This window comes from Hyla sarda, chromosome 1, assembly GCF_029499605.1.
Source record: "Hyla sarda isolate aHylSar1 chromosome 1, aHylSar1.hap1, whole genome shotgun sequence".
In the NCBI taxonomy this organism is placed as follows: domain Eukaryota; kingdom Metazoa; phylum Chordata; class Amphibia; order Anura; family Hylidae; genus Hyla; species Hyla sarda.
In genome coordinates, this window is record NC_079189.1 from 259,935,812 (window position 1) to 259,955,030 (window position 19,219).

The following is a 19,219-nucleotide window of genomic DNA, read 5'->3' on the forward strand; positions in this document are numbered from 1 at the left end:
CAGCATGGGAGACTGGCTGGAATCCCGGGTGCAGTTGACATTTTAATCTGTTGCCGCCTTCCGCTCCGATTCGGAAAAGGATTTATTAATGCTTAAATCCACAATATACAGGGTGTGAAGCTGTCAACGGCCATCCTAAGCTGAACGTGTCTGCTTTCCTCAGATCGCAGATACCGGCATGGGAGACTGGCTGGCAATCCAAGGTGTCATTGACATTTTGCTATGTTGCCGCCTTCCTCTCCGATTAATAAAAATATTTATTGATGCTTAAATCCACAATATACAAGGCGTGAACATGTGAACGGCCATCCTAAGCTGAACGCGCCTGCTCTCGTCAGCTCGCAGACCGCCACCCAGCCCAGGGCCCAGTAAGAACCGGCATGGGAGACTGGCTGGGAATCCCGGGTGCAGTTGACATTTTGCTCTGTTGCCGCCTTCCGTTCCGATTCCGAAAAGGATTTATTGATGCTTAAATCCACAGTATAAAAATCATGAAGCTGTCAATGGCCATCCTAAGCTGAACGTGCCTGCTCTCGTCAGATCGCAGACTGCTACCCAGCTTAGGGCCCGGTAAGTATTGGCATGGGACACTGGCTGGGAATCCTGGTTGCCGTTGACATTTTGCTCTATTGCTGCCTTCCGCTCCGATTCCGAAAATAATTTATTGATGCTTAAATCCTCAGTATACAAGGTGTGAAGCTGTCGACGGCCATCCTAAGCTTAACGCGCCTGCTCTCGTCAGATCGCAGACTGGTACAGATCTTAGGGCCTGGTAAGTACCGGCATGGGACACTGGCTGGGAATCCCGGCTGCCGTTGACATTTTGCTCTTTTGCCGCCTTCCGTTCCGATTCCGAAAAGGATTTATTGATGCTTAAATGCACAGTATAAAGTGCAAGAAACTGTCAACGGCCATCCTAAGCTGAACGCGCCTGCTCTCGTCAGATTGCAGACTGATACCCAGCTTAGGGCCTCGTAAGTATCAGCATGGGAGACTGGCTGGGAATCCCGGGTGCAGTTGACATTTTAATCTGTTGCCGCCTTCCGCTCCGATTCGGAAAAGGATTTATTGATGCTTAAATGCACAGTATAAAGGGCGTGTAGCTGTCAATGGCCATCCTAAGCTGAACGCGCCTGCTCTAGTCAGATCGCAGACTGCTTCCCAGTTTGGGGCCCGGTAAGTACCAGCATGGGAGACTGGCTGGGAATCCCAGGTGTTGTTGACATTTTGCTCTGTAGCCGCCTTCTGCTCCGATTCCGAAAAGGATTTATTGATGCTTAAATCCACAGTGTACAGGGTGTGAAGTCGTCTATGGCTATCCTAAGCTGAATGTGCCTGTTCTTGTCAGATCGCAGACTGCTGCCCGGCAAGTACAGACATGGGAGACTGGCTGGCAATCCAAGGTGCTATTGACATTTTGCTCTGTTGCCGCCTTCCTCTCCGATTCCGAAAAGGATTTATTGATGCTTAAATGCACAGTATAAAGGGCGTGAAGCTGTCAACGGCCATCCTATGCTGAACGCGCCTGCTCTCGTCAGATCGCAGACTGCTACCCAGCTTAGGGCCTGGTAAATACAAGCATGGGAGACTGGCTGGGAATCTCAGGTGTTGTTGACATTTTGCTCTGTAGCTCTGTAGACATTTTGCTCCGATTCCGAAAAGGATTTATTGATGCTTAAATCCACAGTATACAGGGTGTGAAGCCGTCTACGGCTCTCCTAAACTGAATGCGCATGTTCTTGTCAGATCGCAGACTGCTGCCCGGCAAGTACGGGCATGGGAGACTGGCTGGCAATCCAAGGTGCTATTGACATTTTGCTATGTTGCCGCCTTCCTCTCTGATTCCGAAAAGGATTTATTGATGCTTAAATGCACAGTATAAAGGGCAAGACGCTGTCAACGGCCATCCTAAGCTGAACGCGCCTGCTCTGGTCAGATCGCAGACTGCTACCCAGCTTAGGGCCCGGTAAGTACCAGCATGGGAGACTGGCTGGGAATATCAGGTGTTGTTGACATTTTGCTCTGTAGCTCTGTAGACACTTTGCTCCGATTCCGAAAAGGATTTATTGATGCTTAAATCCACAGTATCCACAGTATACAGGGTGTGAAGCCGTCTACGGCTATCCTAAGCTGAATGTGCCTGTTCTTGTCAGATCGCAGACTGCTGCCCGGCAAGTACGGGCATGGGAGACTGGCTGGCAATCCAAGGTGCTATTGACATTTTGCTCTGTTGCCGCCTTTCTCTCCGATTAAAAAAAATATTTATTGATGCTTAAATCCACAGTATACAAGGTGTGAAGATGTCAATGGCCATCCTAAGCTGAACGCGCCTGCTCTTGTCAGATCGCTGACTGCTACGCAGCTTAGGGCCCAGTAAGTACCGGCATGGGAGACTGGCTGGGAATCCCGGGTGCAGTTGACATTTTGCTCTGTTGCCGCCTTCCGTTCCGATTCCGAAAAGGATTTATTGATGCTTAAATGCACAGTATAAAAAGCATGAAGCTGTCAATGGCCATCCTAAGCTGAACGCGCCTGCTCTCGTCAGATCGCAGACTGGTACAGATCTTAGGGCCCGGTAAGTACCGGCATGGGACACTGGCTGGGAATCCTGGCTGCCGTTGACATTTTGCTCTGTTGCCGCCTTCCGTTCCGATTCCGAAAAGGATTTATTGATGCTTAAATGCACAGTATAAAGGGCGAGAAGCTGTCAACGGCCATCCTAAGCTGAACGCGCCTGCTCTTGTAAGATCGCAGACTGCTACCCAGCTTCGGGCCTGGTAAGTACCAGCATGGGAGACTGGCTGGGAATACCGGGTGCAGTTGACATTTTGCTCTGTTTCTGCTCCGATTCCGAAAATTATTTATTGATGCTTAAATGCACAGTATACAAAGTGTGAAGCTGTCAACGGCCATCCTAAGCTGAACGCGCCTGCTCTCGTCAGATCGCAGACTGCTACCCAGCTTAGGGCCTGGTAAGTACCAGCATGGGAGACTGGCTGGAATCCCGGGTGCAGTTGACATTTTAATCTGTTGCCGCCTTCCGCTCCGATTCGGAAAATTGATTTATTGATGCTTAAATCCACAATATACAGGGTGTGAAGCTGTCAACAACCATCCTAAGCTGAACGTGTCTGCTTTCCTCAGATCGCAGACTGCTGCCCGGCAGATACCGGCATGGGAGACTGGCTGGCAATCCAAGTTGCCATTGACATTTTGCTATGTTGCCGCCTTCCTCTCCGATTAATAAAAATATTTATTGATGCTTAAATCCACAATATACAAGGCGTGAACATGTGAACGGCCATCCTAAGCTGAACGCGCCTGCTCTCGTCAGCTCGCAGACCGCCACCCAGCCTAGGGCCCAGTAAGAACCGGCATGGGAGACTGGCTGGGAATCCCAGGTGCAGTTGACATTTTGCTCTGTTGCCGCCTTCCGTTCCGATTCCGAAAAGGATTTATTGATGCTTAAATGCACAGTATAAAAATCATGAAGCTGTCAATGGCCATCCTAAGCTTAACGCGCCTGCTCTTGTCAGATCACAGACTGCTACCCAGCTTAGGGCCCAGTAAGTACCGGCATGGGAGACTGGCTGGGAATCCCGGGTGCAGTTGACATTTTGCTCTGTTGCCGCCTTCCGTTCCGATTCCGAAAAGGATTTATTGATGCTTAAATGCACAGTATAAAAATCATGAAGCTGTCAATGGCCATCCTAAGCTTAACGCGCCTGCTCTCGTCAGATCGCAGACTGGTACAGATCTTAGGGACCGGTAAGTACCGGCATGGGAGACTGGCTGGGAATCCCGGCTATCGTTGACATTTTGCTCTGTTGCCGCCTTCTGTTCCGTTCCGATTCCGAAAAGGATTTATTGATGCTTAAATGCACAGTATACAAAGTGTGAAGCTGTCAACGGCCATCCTAAGCTGAACGCGCCTGCTGTCGTCAGATCGCAGACTGATACCCAGCTTAGGGCCTGGTAAGTACCAGCATGGGAGACTGGCTGGGAATCCCGGGTGCAGTTGACATTTTAATCTGTTGTCGCCTTCCGCTCAGATTCGGAAAAGGATTTATTGATGCTTAAATGCACAGTATAAAGGTCGTGAAGCCGTCAACGGCCATCCTAAGCTGAACGCGCCTGCTGTCGTCAGATCGCAGACTGCTACCCAGCTTAGGGCCCGGTAAGTACCAGCATGGGAGACTGGCTGGGAATCCCAGGTGTTGTTGACATTTTGCTCTGTAGCCGCCTTCCGCTCCGATTCCGAAAAGGATTTAGTGATGCTTAAATCCACAGTAGACAGAGTGTGAAGCCGTCTACGGCAATGCTAAGCTGAATGTGCCTGTTCTTGTGAGATCGCAGACTTCTGCCCTGCAAGTACGGGCATGGGAGACTGGCTGGCAATCCAAGGTGTTATTGACATTTTGCTCTGTTGCCGCCTTCCTCTCCGATTCCGAAAAGGATTTATTGATGCTTAAATGCACAGTATAAAGGGCGTGAAGCTGTCAACGGCCATCCTAAGCTGAACGCGCCTGCTCTCGTCAGAGCGCAGACTGCTACCCAGCTTAGGGCCCGGTAAGTACAAGCATGGGAGACTGGCTGGGAATATCAGGTGTTGTTGACATTTTGCTCTGTAGCTCTGTAGACATTTTGCTCCGATTCCGAAAACGATTTATTGATGCTTAAATCCACAGTATACAGGGTGTGAAGCCGTCTACGGCTATCCTAAGCTGAATGCGCCTGTTCTTGTCAGATCGCAGACTGCTGCCCGGCAAGTACGGGCATGGGAGACTGGCTGGCAATCCAAGGTGCTATTGAAATTTTGCTCTGTTGCCGCCTTCCTCTCCGATTAAAAAAAATATTTATTGATGCTTAAATCCACAGTATACAAGGCGTGAAGATGTCAGCGGCCATCCTAAGCTGAACGCGCCTGCTCTCGTCAGATCGCAGACTTCTACGCAGCTTAGGGCCCGGTAAGTACTGGCATGGGAGACTGGCTGGGAATCCCGGGTGCTGTTGACATTTTGCTCTATTGCTGCCTTCCGCTCCGATTCCGAAAATAATTTATTGATGCTTAAATCCACAGTATACAAGGTGTGAAGCTGTCGACGGCCATCCTAAGCTTAACGCGCCTGCTCTCGTCAGATCGCAGACTGGTACAGATCTTAGGGCCCGGTAAGTACCGGCATGGGACACTGGCTGGGAATCCCGGCTGCCGTTGACATTTTGCTCTGTTGCCGCCTTCCGTTCCGATTCCGAAAAGGATTTATTGATGCTTAAATGCACAGTATAAAGGGCAAGAAGCTGTCAACGGCCATCCTAAGCTGAAAGCGCCTGCTCTCGTCAGATCGCAGACTGCTACCCAGCTTAGGGCCTGGTAAGTACCAGCATGGGAGACTGGCTGGGAATCCCAAGTGTCGTTGACATTTTGCTCTGTTGCCGCCTTCCGCTCCGATTCCGAAAAGGATTTATTGATGCTTAAATCCACAGTATACAGGGTGTGAAGATGTCTACGGCCATCCTAAGCTGAATGCGCCTGTTCTCGTCAGATCGCAGACTGCTACCCAGCTTCGGGCCTGGTAAGTACCAGCATGGGAGACTGGCTGGGAATCCCGTGTGCAGTTGACAATTTGCTCTGTCTCTGTTCCGATTCCGAAAATTATTTATTGATTCTTAAATCCACAGTATACAAAGTGCGAAGCTGTCAACCGCCATCCTAAGCTGAATGCGCCTGCTCTCATCAGATCGCAGACTGCTACCCAGCTTAGGAACTGGCTGGGAATCCCGGGTGCAATTGACATTTTAATCTGTTGCCGCCTTCCGCTCCGATTCGGAAAATGATTTATTGATGCTTTAATCCACAATATACAGGGTGTGAAGCTGTCAACGGCCATCCTAAGCCTGAACGTGCCTGCTCTCATCAGATCGCAGACCGCTGCCCGGCAGATACCGGCATGGGAGAGTGGCTGGCAATCCAAGGTGCCATTGACATTTTGCTCTGTTGCCGCCTTCCTCTCCGATTAATAAAAATATTTATTGATGCTTAAATCCACAATATACAACGCGTAAAGATGTCAACGGCCATCCTAAGCTGAACGCGCCTGCTCTCGTCAGATCGCAGACTGCTATCCAGCTTAGGGCCCAGTAAGTACCGGCATGGGAGACTGGCTGGGAATCCCGGGTGCAGTTGACATTTTGCTCTGGTGCCGCCTTCTGTTCCGTTCCGATTCCGAAAAGGATTTATTGATGCTTAAATGCACAGTATACAAAGTGTGAAGCTGTCAACGGCCATCCTAAGCTGAACGCACCTGCTATTGTCAGAGCGCAGACTGATACCCAGCTTAGGGCCTGGTAAGTACCAGCATGGGAGACTGGCTGGGAATCCCGGTTGCAGTTGACTTTTTAATCTGTTGCCGCCTTCCGCTCAGATTCGGAAAAGGATTTATTGATGCTTAAATGCACAGTATAAAGGGCATGAAGCAGTCAGCGGCCATCCTAAACTGAACGCGCCTGCTCTCGTCAGATCGCAGACTGCTACCCAGCTTAGGGCCCGGTAAGTACCAGCATGGGAGATTGGCTGGGAATCCCAGGTGTTGTTGACATTTTGCTCTGTAGCCGCCTTCCGCTCCGATTCCGAAAAGGATTTATTGATGCTTAAATCCTTAGTATACAGGGTGTGAAGCCGTCTACGGCTATTCTAAGCTGAATGTGCCTGTTCTTGTCAGATCACAGACTGCTGCCCGGCAAGTACGGGCATGGGAGACTGGCTGGCAATCCAAGGTGCTATTGACATTTTGCTATGTTGCCGCCTTCCTCTCTGATTCCGAAAAGGATTTATTGATGCTTAAATGCACAGTATAAAGGGCAAGACGCTGTCAACGGCCATCCTAAGCTGAACGCGCCTGCTCTGGTCAGATCGCAGACTGCTACCCAGCTTAGGGCCCGGTAAGTACCAGCATGGGAGACTGGCTGGGAATATCAGGTGTTGTTGACATTTTGCTCTGTTGCTCTGTAGACACTTTGCTCCGATTCCGAAAAGGATTTATTGATGCTTAAATCCACAGTATCCACAGTATCCACAGTATCCACAGTATCCACAGTATCCACAGTATCCACAGTATCCACAGTATCCACAGTATCCACAGTATCCAGGGTGTGAAGCCGTCTACGGCTATCCTAAGCTGAATGTGCCTGTTCTTGTCAGATCGCAGACTGCTGCCCGGCAAGTACAGGCATGGGAGACTGGCTGGCAATCCAAGGTGCTATTGACATTTTGCTCTGTTGCCGCCTTCCTCTCCGATTAAAAAAAATATTTATTGATGCTTAAATCCACAGTATACAAGGTGTGAAGATGTCAATGGCCATCCTAAGCTGAACGCGCCTGCTCTCGTCAGATCGCAGACTGCTACGCAGCTTAGGGCCCAGTAAGTACCGGCATGGGAGACTGGCTGGGAATCCCGGGTGCAGTTGACATTTTGCTCTGTTGTCGCCTTCTGTTCCGTTCCGATTCCGAAAAGGATTTATTGATGCTTAAATGCACAGTATACAAAGTGTGAAGCTGTCAACGGCCATCCTAAGCTGAACGCGCCTGCTGTCGTCAGATCGCAGACTGATACCTAGCTTAGGGCCTGGTAAGTACCAGCATGGGAGACTGGCTGGGAATCCCGGTTGCAGTTGACTTTTTAATCTGTTGCCGCCTTCCGCTCCGATTCGGAAAAGGATTTATTGATGCTTAAATGCACAGTATAAAGGGCATGAAGCAGTCAACGGCCATCCTAAACTGAACGCGCCTGCTCTCGTCAGATCGCAGACTGCTACCCAGCTTAGGGCCCGGTAAGTACCAGCATGGGAGATTGGCTGGGAATCCCAGGTGTTGTTGACATTTTGCTCTGTAGCCGCCTTCCGCTCCGATTCCGAAAAGGATTTATTGATGCTTAAATCCTTAGTATACAGGGTGTGAAGCCGTCTACGGCTATTCTAAGCTGAATGTGCCTGTTCTTGTCAGATCACAGACTGCTGCCCTTCAAGTACGGGCATGGGAGACTGGCTGGCAATCCAAGGTGCTATTGACATTTTGCTATGTTGCCGCCTTCCTCTCTGATTCCGAAAAGGATTTATTGATGCTTAAATGCACAGTATAAAGGGCAAGAAGCTGTCAACGGCCATCCTAAGCTGAACGCGCCTGCTCTGGTCAGATCGCAGACTGCTACCCAGCTTAGGGCCCGGTAAGTACCAGCATGGGAGACTGGCTGGGAATATCAGGTGTTGTTGACATTTTGCTCTGTAGCTCTGTAGACACTTTGCTCCGATTCCGAAAAGGATTTATTGATGCTTAAATCCACAGTATCCACAGTATACAGGGTGTGAAGCCGTCTACGGCTATCCTAAGCTGAATGTGCCTGTTCTTGTCAGATCGCAGACTGCTGCCCGGCAAGTACAGGCATGGGAGACTGGCTGGCAATCCAAGGTGCTATTGACATTTTGCTCTGTTGCCGCCTTCCTCTCCGATTAAAAAAAATATTTATTGATGCTTAAATCCACAGTATACAAGGTGTGAAGATGTCAATGGCCATCCTAAGCTGAACGCGCCTGCTCTCGTCAGATCGCTGACTGCTACGCAGCTTAGGGCCCAGTAAGTACCGGCATGGGAGACTGGCTGGGAATCCCGGGTGCAGTTGACATTTTGCTCTGTTGCCGCCTTCCGTTCCGATTCCGAAAAGGATTTATTGATGCTTAAATGCACAGTATAAAAAGCATGAAGCTGTCAATGGCCATCCTAAGCTGAACGCGCCTGCTCTCGTCAGATCGCAGACTGGTACAGATCTTAGGGCCCGGTAAGTACCGGCATGGGACACTGGCTGGGAATCCTGGCTGCCGTTGACATTTTGCTCTGTTGCCGCCTTCCGTTCCGATTCCGAAAAGGATTTATTGATGCTTAAATGCACAGTATAAAGGGCGAGAAGCTGTCAACGGCCATCCTAAGCTGAACGCGCCTGCTCTTGTAAGATCGCAGACTGCTACCCAGCTTCGGGCCTGGTAAGTACCAGCATGGGAGACTGGCTGGGAATACCGGGTGCAGTTGACATTTTGCTCTGTTTCTGCTCCGATTCCGAAAATTATTTATTGATGCTTAAATGCACAGTATACAAAGTGTGAAGCTGTCAACGGCCATCCTAAGCTGAACGCGCCTGCTCTCGTCAGATCGCAGACTGCTACCCAGCTTAGGGCCTGGTAAGTACCAGCATGGGAGACTGGCTGGAATCCCGGGTGCAGTTGACATTTTAATCTGTTGCCGCCTTCCGCTCCGATTCGGAAAAGGATTTATTGATGCTTAAATCCACAATATACAGGGTGTGAAGCTGTCAACGGCCATCCTAAGCTGAACGTGTCTGCTTTCCTCAGATCGCAGACTGCTGCCCGGCATGGGAGACTGGCTGGCAATCCAAGGTGCCATTGACATTTTGCTATGTTGCCGCCTTCCTCTCCGATTAATAAAAATATTTATTGATGCTTAAATCCACAATATACAAGGCGTGAACATGTGAACGGCCATCCTAAGCTGAACGCGCCTGCTCTCGTCAGCTCGCAGACCGCCACCCAGCCTAGGGCCCAGTAAGAACCGGCATGGGAGACTGGCTGGGAATCCCGGGTGCAGTTGACATTTTGCTCTGTTGCCGCCTTCCGTTCCGATTCCGAAAAGGATTTATTGATGCTTAAATCCACAGTATAAAAATCATGAAGCTGTCAATGGCCATCCTAAGCTGAACGTGCCTGCTCTTGTCAGATCGCAGACTGCTACCCAGCTTAGGGCCCGGTAAGTATTGGCATGGGACACTGGCTGGGAATCCCGTGTGCAGTTGACAATTTACTTTGTCTCTGTTCCGATTCCGAAAATTATTTATTGATTCTTAAATCCACAGTATACAAAGTGTGAAGCTGTCAACCGCCATCATAAGCTGAATGCGCCTGCTCTCATCAGATCGCAGACTGCTACCCAGCTTAGGGCCTGGTAAGTACCAGCATGGGAGACTGGCTGGGAATCCCGGGTGCAATTGACATTTTAATCTGTTGCCGCCTTCCGCTCCGATTCGGAAAATGATTTATTGATGCTTTAATCCACAATATACAGGGTGTGAAGCTGTCAACGGCCATCCTAAGCTGAACGCGCCTGCTCTTGTAAGATCGCAGACTGCTACCCAGCTTCGGGCCTGGTAAGTACCAGCATGGGAGACTGGCTGGGAATCCCGGGTGCAGTTGACATTTTGCTCTGTTGCCGCCTTCCGTTCCGGTTCCGATTCCGAAAAGGATTTATTGATGCTTAAATGCACAGTATAAAAAGCATGAAGCTGTCAACGGCCATCCTAAGCTGAACGCGCCTGCTCTTGTAAGATCGCAGACTGCTACCCAGCTTCGGGCCTGGTAAGTACCAGCATGGGAGACTGGCTGGGAATACCGGGTGCAGTTGACATTTTGCTCTGTTTCTGCTCCGATTCCGAAAATTATTTATTGATGCTTAAATGCACAGTATACAAAGTGTGAAGCTGTCAACGGCCATCCTAAGCTGAACGCCCCTGCTCTCGTCAGATCGCAGACTGCTACCCAGCTTAGGGCCTGGTAAATACCAGCATGGGAGACTGGCTGGAATCCCGGGTGCAGTTGACATTTTAATCTGTTGCCGCCTTCCGCTCCGATTCGGAAAAGGATTTATTAATGCTTAAATCCACAATATACAGGGTGTGAAGCTGTCAACGGCCATCCTAAGCTGAACGTGTCTGCTTTCCTCAGATCGCAGACTGCTGCCCGGCAGATACCGGCATGGGAGACTGGCTGGCAATCCAAGGTGCCATTGACATTTTGCTATGTTGCCGCCTTCCTCTCCGATTAATAAAAATATTTATTGATGCTTAAATCCACAATATACAAGGCGTGAACATGTGAACGGCCATCCTAAGCTGAACGCGCCTGCTCTCGTCAGCTCGCAGACCGCCACCCAGACCAGGGACCAGTAAGAACCGGCATGGGAGACTGGCTGGGAATCCCGGGTGCAGTTGACATTTTGCTCTGTTGCCGCCTTCCGTTCCGATTCCGAAAAGGATTTATTGATGCTTAAATCCACAGTATAAAAATCATGAAGCTGTCAATGGCCATCCTAAGCTGAACGTGCCTGCTCTCGTCAGATCGCAGACTGCTACCCAGCTTAGGGCCCGGTAAGTATTGGCATGGGACACTGGCTGGGAATCCTGGTTGCCGTTGACATTTTGCTCTATTGCTGCCTTCCGCTCCGATTCCGAAAATAATTTATTGATGCTTAAATCCTCAGTATACAAGGTGTGAAGCTGTCGACGGCCATCCTAAGCTTAACGCGCCTGCTCTCGTCAGATCGCAGACTGGTACAGATCTTAGGGCCTGGTAAGTACCGGCATGGGACACTGGCTGGGAATCCCGGCTGCCGTTGACATTTTGCTCTTTTGCCGCCTTCCGTTCCGATTCCGAAAAGGATTTATTGATGCTTAAATGCACAGTATAAAGTGCAAGAAACTGTCAACGGCCATCCTAAGCTGAACGCGCCTGTTCTCGTCAGATTGCAGACTGATACCCAGCTTAGGGCCTCGTAAGTATCAGCATGGGAGACTGGCTGGGAATCCCGGGTGCAGTTGACATTTTAATCTGTTGCCGCCTTCCGCTCCGATTCGGAAAAGGATTTATTGATGCTTAAATGCACAGTATAAAGGGCGTGTAGCTGTCAATGGCCATCCTAAGCTGAACGCGCCTGCTCTAGTCAGATCGCAGACTGCTTCCCAGTTTGGGGCCCGGTAAGTACCAGCATGGGAGACTGGCTGGGAATCCCAGGTGTTGTTGACATTTTGCTCTGTAGCCGCCTTCTGCTCCGATTCCGAAAAGGATTTATTGATGCTTAAATCCACAGTGTACAGGGTGTGAAGTCGTCTATGGCTATCCTAAGCTGAATGTGCCTGTTCTTGTCAGATCGCAGACTGCTGCCCGGCAAGTACAGACATGGGAGACTGGCTGGCAATCCAAGGTGCTATTGACATTTTGCTCTGTTGCCGCCTTCCTCTCCGATTCCGAAAAGGATTTATTGATGCTTAAATGCACAGTATAAAGGGCGTGAAGCTGTCAACGGCCATCCTATGCTGAACGCGCCTGCTCTCGTCAGATCGCAGACTGCTACCCAGCTTAGGGCCTGGTAAATACAAGCATGGGAGACTGGCTGGGAATCTCAGGTGTTGTTGACATTTTGCTCTGTAGTTCTGTAGACATTTTGCTCCGATTCCGAAAAGGATTTATTGATGCTTAAATCCACAGTATACAGGGTGTGAAGCCGTCTACGGCTCTCCTAAACTGAATGCGCATGTTCTTGTCAGATCGCAGACTGCTGCCCGGCAAGTACGGGCATGGGAGACTGGCTGGCAATCCAAGGTGCTATTGACATTTTGCTATGTTGCCGCCTTCCTCTCTGATTCCGAAAAGGATTTATTGATGCTTAAATGCACAGTATAAAGGACAAGACGCTGTCAACGGCCATCCTAAGCTGAACGCGCCTGCTCTGGTCAGATCGCAGACTGCTACCCAGCTTAGGGCCCGGTAAGTACCAGCATGGGAGACTGGCTGGGAATATCAGGTGTTGTTGACATTTTGCTCTGTAGCTCTGTAGACACTTTGCTCCGATTCCGAAAAGGATTTATTGATGCTTAAATCCACAGTATCCACAGTATACAGGGTGTGAAGCCGTCTACGGCTATCCTAAGCTGAATGTGCCTGTTCTTGTCAGATCGCAGACTGATGCCCGGCAAGTGCGGGCATGGGAGACTGGCTGGCAATCCAAGGTGCTATTGACATTTTGCTCTGTTGCCGCCTTCCTCTCCGATTAAAAAAAATATTTATTGATGCTTAAATCCACAGTATACAAGGTGTGAAGATGTCAATGGCCATCCTAAGCTGAACGCGCCTGCTCTCGTCAGATCGCAGCTTAGGGCCCAGTAAGTACCGGCATGGGAGACTGGCTGGGAATCCCGGGTGCAGTTGACATTTTGCTCTGTTGCCGCCTTCCGTTCCGATTCCGAAAAGGATTTATTGATGCTTAAATGCACAGTATAAAAAGCATGAAGCTGTCAATGGCCATCCTAAGCTGAACGCGCCTGCTCTCGTCAGATCGCAGACTGGTACAGATCTTAGGGCCCGGTAAGTACCGGCATGGGACACTGGCTGGGAATCCTGGCTGCCGTTGACATTTTGCTCTGTTGCCGCCTTCCGTTCCGATTCCGAAAAGGATTTATTGATGCTTAAATGCACAGTATAAAGGGCGAGAAGCTGTCAACGGCCATCCTAAGCTGAACGCGCCTGCTTTTGTAAGATCGCAGACTGCTACCCAGCTTCGGGCCTGGTAAGTACCAGCATGGGAGACTGGCTGGGAATACCGGGTGCAGTTGACATTTTGCTCTGTTTCTGCTCCGATTCCGAAAATTATTTATTGATGCTTAAATGCACAGTATACAAAGTGTGAAGCTGTCAACGGCCATCCTAAGCTGAACGCGCCTGCTCTCGTCAGATCGCAGACTGCTACCCAGCTTAGGGCCTGGTAAGTACCAGCATGGGAGACTGGCTGGAATCCCGGGTGCAGTTGACATTTTAATCTGTTGCCGCCTTCCGCTCCGATTCGGAAAAGGATTTATTGATGCTTAAATCCACAACATACAGGGTGTGAAGCTGTCAACGGCCATCCTAAGCTGAACGTGTCTGCTTTCCTCAGATCGCAGACTGCTGCCCGCCAGATACTGGCATGGGAGACTGGCTGGCAATCCAAGGTGCCATTGACATTTTGCTATGTTGCCGCCTTCCTCTCCGATTAATAAAAATATTTATTGATGCTTAAATCCACAATATACAAGGCGTGAACATGTGAACGGCCATCCTAAGCTGAACGCGCCTGCTCTCGTCAGCTCGCAGACCGCCACCCAGCCTAGGGCCCAGTAAGAACCGGCATGGGAGACTGGCTGGGAATCCCGGGTGCAGTTGACATTTTGCTCTGTTGCCGCCTTCCGTTCCGATTCCGAAAAGGATTTATTGATGCTTAAATCCACAGTATAAAAATCATGAAGCTGTCAATGGTCATCCTAAGCTGAACGTGCCTGCTCTCGTCAGATCGCAGACTGCTACCCAGCTTAGGGCCCGGTAAGTATTGGCATGGGACACTGGCTGGGAATCCTGGTTGCCGTTGACGTTTTGCTCTATTGCTGCCTTCCGCTCCGATTCCGAAAATAATTTATTGATGCTTAAATCCTCAGTATACAAGGTGTGAAGCTGTCGACGGCCATCCTAAGCTTAACGCGCCTGCTCTCGTCAGATCGCAGACTGGTACAGATCTTAGGGCCTGGTAAGTACCGGCATGGGACACTGGCTGGGAATCCCGGCTGCCGTTGACATTTTGCTCTTTTGCCGCCTTCCGTTCCGATTCCGAAAAGGATTTATTGATGCTTAAATGCACAGTATAAAGTGCAAGAAACTGTCAACGGCCATCCTAAGCTGAACGCGCCTGCTCTCTTCAGATTGCAGACTGATACCCAGCTTAGGGCCTCGTAAGTATCAGCATGGGAAACTGGCTGGGAATCCCGGGTGCAGTTGACATTTTAATCTGTTGCCGCCTTCCGCTCCGATTCGGAAAAGGATTTATTGATGCTTAAATGCACAGTATAAAGGGCGTGTAGCTGTCAATGGCCATCCTAAGCTGAACGCGCCTGCTCTAGTCAGATCGCAGACTGCTTCCCAGTTTAGGGCCCGGTAAGTACCAGCATGGGAGACTGGCTGGGAATCCCAGGTGTTGTTGACATTTTGCTCTGTAGCCGCCTTCTGCTCCGATTCCGAAAATGATTTATTGATGCTTAAATGCACAGTATAAAGGGCATGAAGCTGTCAACGGCCATCCTATGCTGAACGCGCCTACTCTCGTCAGATCGCAGACTGCTACCCAGCTTAGGGCCCGGTAAATACAAGCATGGGAGACTGGCTGGGAATCTCAGGTGTTGTTGACATGTAGCTCTGTAGACATTTTGCTCCGATTCCGAAAAGGATTTATTGATGCTTAAATCCACAGTATACAGGGTGTGAAGCCGTCTACGGCTCTCCTAAACTGAATGCGCCTGTTCTTGTCAGATCGCAGACTGCTGCCCGGCAAGTACGGGCATGGGAGACTGGCTGGCAATCCAAGGTGCTATTGACATTATGCTCTGTTGCCGCCTTCCTCTCCGATTAAAAAAATTATTTATTGATGCTTAAATCCATAGTATACAAGGTGTGAAGATGTCAATGGCAATCCTAAGCTGAACGCGCCTGCTCTCGTCAGATCGCAGACTGCTACCCAGCTTAGGGCCCGGTAAGTACTGGCATGGGAGACTGGCTGGGAATCCCGGGTGCCGTTGACTTTTTGCTCTATTGCTGCCTTCCGCTCCGATTCCGAAAATAATTTATTGATGCTTAAATCCACAGTATACAAGGTGTGAAGCTGTCGACGGCCATCCTAAGCTTAACGCGCCTGCTCTCGTCAGATCGCAGACTGGTACAGATCTTAGGGCCCGGTAAGTACCGGCATGGGACACTGGCTGGGAATACCGGATGCCGTTGACATTTTGCTCTGTTGCCGCCTTCCATTCCGATTCCGAAAAGGATTTATTGATGCTTAAATCCACAGTATACAGGGTATGAAGATGTCTACGGCCATCCTAAGCTGAATGCGCCTGTTCTCGTCAGATCGCAGACTGCTACCCAGCTTCGGGCCCAGTAAGTACCAGCATTCGAGACTGGCTGGGAATCCCGGGTGCAGTTGACATTTTGCTCTGTTTCTGTTCCGATTCCGAAAATTATTTATTGATGCTTAAATCCACAGTATACAAAGTGTGAAGCTATCAACGGCCATCCTAAGCTGAACGCGCCTGCTCACGTCAGATTGCAGACTGCTACCCAGCTTAGGGCCTGGTAAGTACCAGCATGGGAGACTGGCTGGGAATCCCGGGTGCAGTTGACATTTTAATCTGTTGCCGCCTTCCGCTCCGATTCGGAAAAGGATTTATTGATGCTTAAATCCACAATATACAGGGTGTGAAGCGGTCAACGGCCATCCTAAGCCTGAACATGCCTGCTCTCCTCAGATCGCAGACTGCTGCCCGGCAGATACCGGCATGGGAGACTGGCTGGCAATCCAAGGTGCCATTGACATTTTGCTCTGTTGCCGCCTTCCTCTCCGATTAATAAAAATATTTATTGATGCTTAAATCCACAATATACAAGGCGTAAAGATGTCAACGGCCATCCTAAGCTGAACGCGCCTGCTCTTGTCAGATCGCAGACTGCTACCCAGCTTAGGGCCCAGTAAGTACCGCCATGGGAGACTGGCTGGGAATCCTGGGTGCAGTTGACATTTTGCTCTGTTGCCGCCTTCCGTTCCGATTCCGAAAAGGATTTATTGATGCTTAAATGCACAGTATAAAAATCATGAAGCTGTCAATGGCCATCCTAAGCTGAACGCGCCTGCTCTCGTCAGATCACAGACTGCTACCCAGCTTAGGGCCCGGTAAGTACTGGCATGGGAGACTGGCTGGGAATCCCGGTTGCCATTGACATTTTGCTCTATTGCTGCCTTCCGCTCCGATTCCGAAAATAATTTATTGATGCTTAAATCCACAGTATACAAGGTGTGAAGCTGTCGACGGCCATCCTAAGCTTAACGCGCCTGCTCTCGTCAGATCGCAGACTGGTACAGATCTTAGGGACCGGTAAGTACCGGCATGGGAGACTGGCTGGGAATCCCGGCTATCGTTGACATTTTGCTCTGTTGCCGCCTTCTGTTCCGTTCCGATTCCGAAAAGGATTTATTGATGCTTAAATGCACAGTATACAAAGTGTGAAGCTGTCAACGGCCATCCTAAGCTGAACGCGCCTGCTGTCGTCAGATCGCAGACTGATACCCAGCTTAGGGCCTGGTAAGTACCAGCATGGGAGACTGGTTGGGAATCCCGGGTGCAGTTGACATTTTAATCTGTTGTCGCCTTCCGCTCTGATTCGGAAAAGGATTTATTGATGCTTAAATGCACAGTATAAAGGTCGTGAAGCCGTCAACAGCCATCCTAAGCTGAACGCGCCTGCTCTCGTCAGAACGCAGACTGCTACCCAGCTTAGGGCCCGGTAAGTACCAGCATGGGAGACTGGCTGGGAATCCCAGGTGTTGTTGACATTTTGCTCTGTAGCCGCCTTCCGCTCCGATTCCGAAAAGGATTTATTGATGCTTAAATCCACAGTAGACAGGGTGTGAAGCCGTCTACGGCTATGCTAAGCTGAATGTGCCTGTTCTTGTGAGATCGCAGACTTCTGCCCTGCAAGTACGGGCATGGGAGACTGGCTGGCAATCCAAGGTGCTATTGACATTTTGCTCTGTTGCCGCCTTCCTCTCCGATTCCGAAAAGGATTTATTGATGCTTAAATGCACAGTATAAAGGGCGTGAAGCTGTCAACGGCCATCCTAAGCTGAACGCGCCTGCTCTCGTCAGAGCGCAGACTGCTACCCAGCTTAGGGCCCGGTAAGTACCAGCATGGGAGACTGGCTGGGAATATCAGGTGTTGTTGACATTTTGCTCTGTAGCTCTGTAGACATTTTGCTCCGATTCCTAAAAGGATTTATTGATGCTTAAATCCACAGTATACAGGGTGTGAAGCCGTCTACGGCTATCCTAAGGTGAATGCGCCTGTTCTTGTCAGATCGCAGACTGCTGCCCGGCAAGTACGGGCATGGGAGACTGGCTGGCAATCCAAGGTGCTATTGAAATTTTGCTCTGTTGCCGCCTTCCTCTCCGATTAAAAAAAATATTTATTGATGCTTAAATCCACAGTATACAAGGCGTGAAGATGTCAACGGCCATCCTAAGCTGAACGCGCCTGCTCTCGTCAGATCGCAGACTTCTACGCAGCTTAGGGCCCGGTAAGTACTGGCATGGGAGACTGGCTGGGAATCCCGGGTGCTGTTGACATTTTGCTCTATTGCTGCCTTCCGCTCCGATTCCGAAAATAATTTATTGATGCTTAAATCCACAGTATACAAGTTGTGAAGCTGTCGACGGCCATCCTAAGCTTAACGCGCCTGCTCTCGTCAGATCGCAGACTGGTACAGATCTTAGGGCCCGGTAAGTACCGGCATGGCACACTGGCTGGGAATCCCGGCTGCCGTTGACATTTTGCTCTGTTGCCGCCTTCCGTTCCGATTCCGAAAAGGATTTATTGATGCTTAAATGCACAGTATAAAGGGCGAGAAGCTGTCAACGGCCATCCTAAGCTGAACGCGCCTGCTCTTGTCAGATCGCAGACTGCTACCCAGCTTAGGGCCTGGTAAGTACCAGCATGGGAGACTGGCTGGGAATCCCAAGTGTCGTTGACATTTTGCTCTGTTGCCGCCTTCCGCTCTGATTCCGAAAAGGATTTATTGATGCTTAAATCCACAGTATACAGGGTGTGAAGATGTCTACGGCCATCCTAAGCTGAATGCGCCTGTTCTCGTCAGATCGCAGACTGCTACCCAGCTTCGGGCCTGGTAAGTACCAGCATGGGAGACTGGCTGGGAATCCCGTGTGCAGTTGACAATTTGCTCTGCCTCTGTTCCGATTCCGAAAATTATTTATTGATTCTTAAATCCACAGTATACAAAGTGTGAAGCTGTCAACCGCCATCCTAAGCTGAATGCGCCTGCTCTCATCAGATCGCAGACTGCTACCCAGCTTAGGGCCTGGTAAGTACCAGCATGGGAGACTGGCTGGGAATCCCGGGTGAAATTGACATTTTAATCTGTTGCCGCCTTCCGCTCCGATTCGGAAAATGATTTATTGATGCTTTAATCCACAATATACAGGGTGTGAAGCTGTCAACGGCCATCCTAAGCCTGAACGTGCCTGCTCTCATCAGATCGCAGACCGCTGCCCGGCAGATACCGGCATGGGAGAGTGGCTGGCAATCCAAGGTGCCATTGACATTTTGCTCTGTTGCCGCCTTCCTCTCCGATTAATAAAAATATTTATTGATGCTTAAATCCACAATATACAACGCGTAAAGATGTCAACGGCCATCCTAAGCTGAACGCGCCTGCTCTCGTCAGATCGCAGACTGCTATCCAGCTTAGGGCCCAGTAAGTACCGGCATGGGAGACTGGCTGGGAATCCCGGGTGCAGTTGAC

The 19,219-nt window shown here is 50.0% G+C and overlaps 6 pseudogenes; all 6 read left to right on the plus strand.

Moving 5' to 3' along the window:
- The first annotated feature begins 4,896 nt into the window (after nucleotides 1-4,896).
- Nucleotides 4,897-5,016, plus strand: LOC130333030 (5S ribosomal RNA; annotated as a pseudogene).
- A 284-nt stretch (nucleotides 5,017-5,300) lies between these two features.
- LOC130335971 (5S ribosomal RNA) lies at nucleotides 5,301-5,420 on the plus strand (annotated as a pseudogene).
- Nucleotides 5,421-15,311: 9,891 nt separating this feature from the next.
- Nucleotides 15,312-15,431, plus strand: LOC130326207 (5S ribosomal RNA; annotated as a pseudogene).
- Nucleotides 15,432-17,116: 1,685 nt separating this feature from the next.
- LOC130353119 (5S ribosomal RNA) lies at nucleotides 17,117-17,236 on the plus strand (annotated as a pseudogene).
- A 272-nt stretch (nucleotides 17,237-17,508) lies between these two features.
- On the plus strand, nucleotides 17,509-17,628 carry LOC130352103 (5S ribosomal RNA; annotated as a pseudogene).
- A 278-nt stretch (nucleotides 17,629-17,906) lies between these two features.
- On the plus strand, nucleotides 17,907-18,026 carry LOC130317644 (5S ribosomal RNA; annotated as a pseudogene).
- The last annotated feature ends 1,193 nt before the right edge of the window (nucleotides 18,027-19,219 follow it).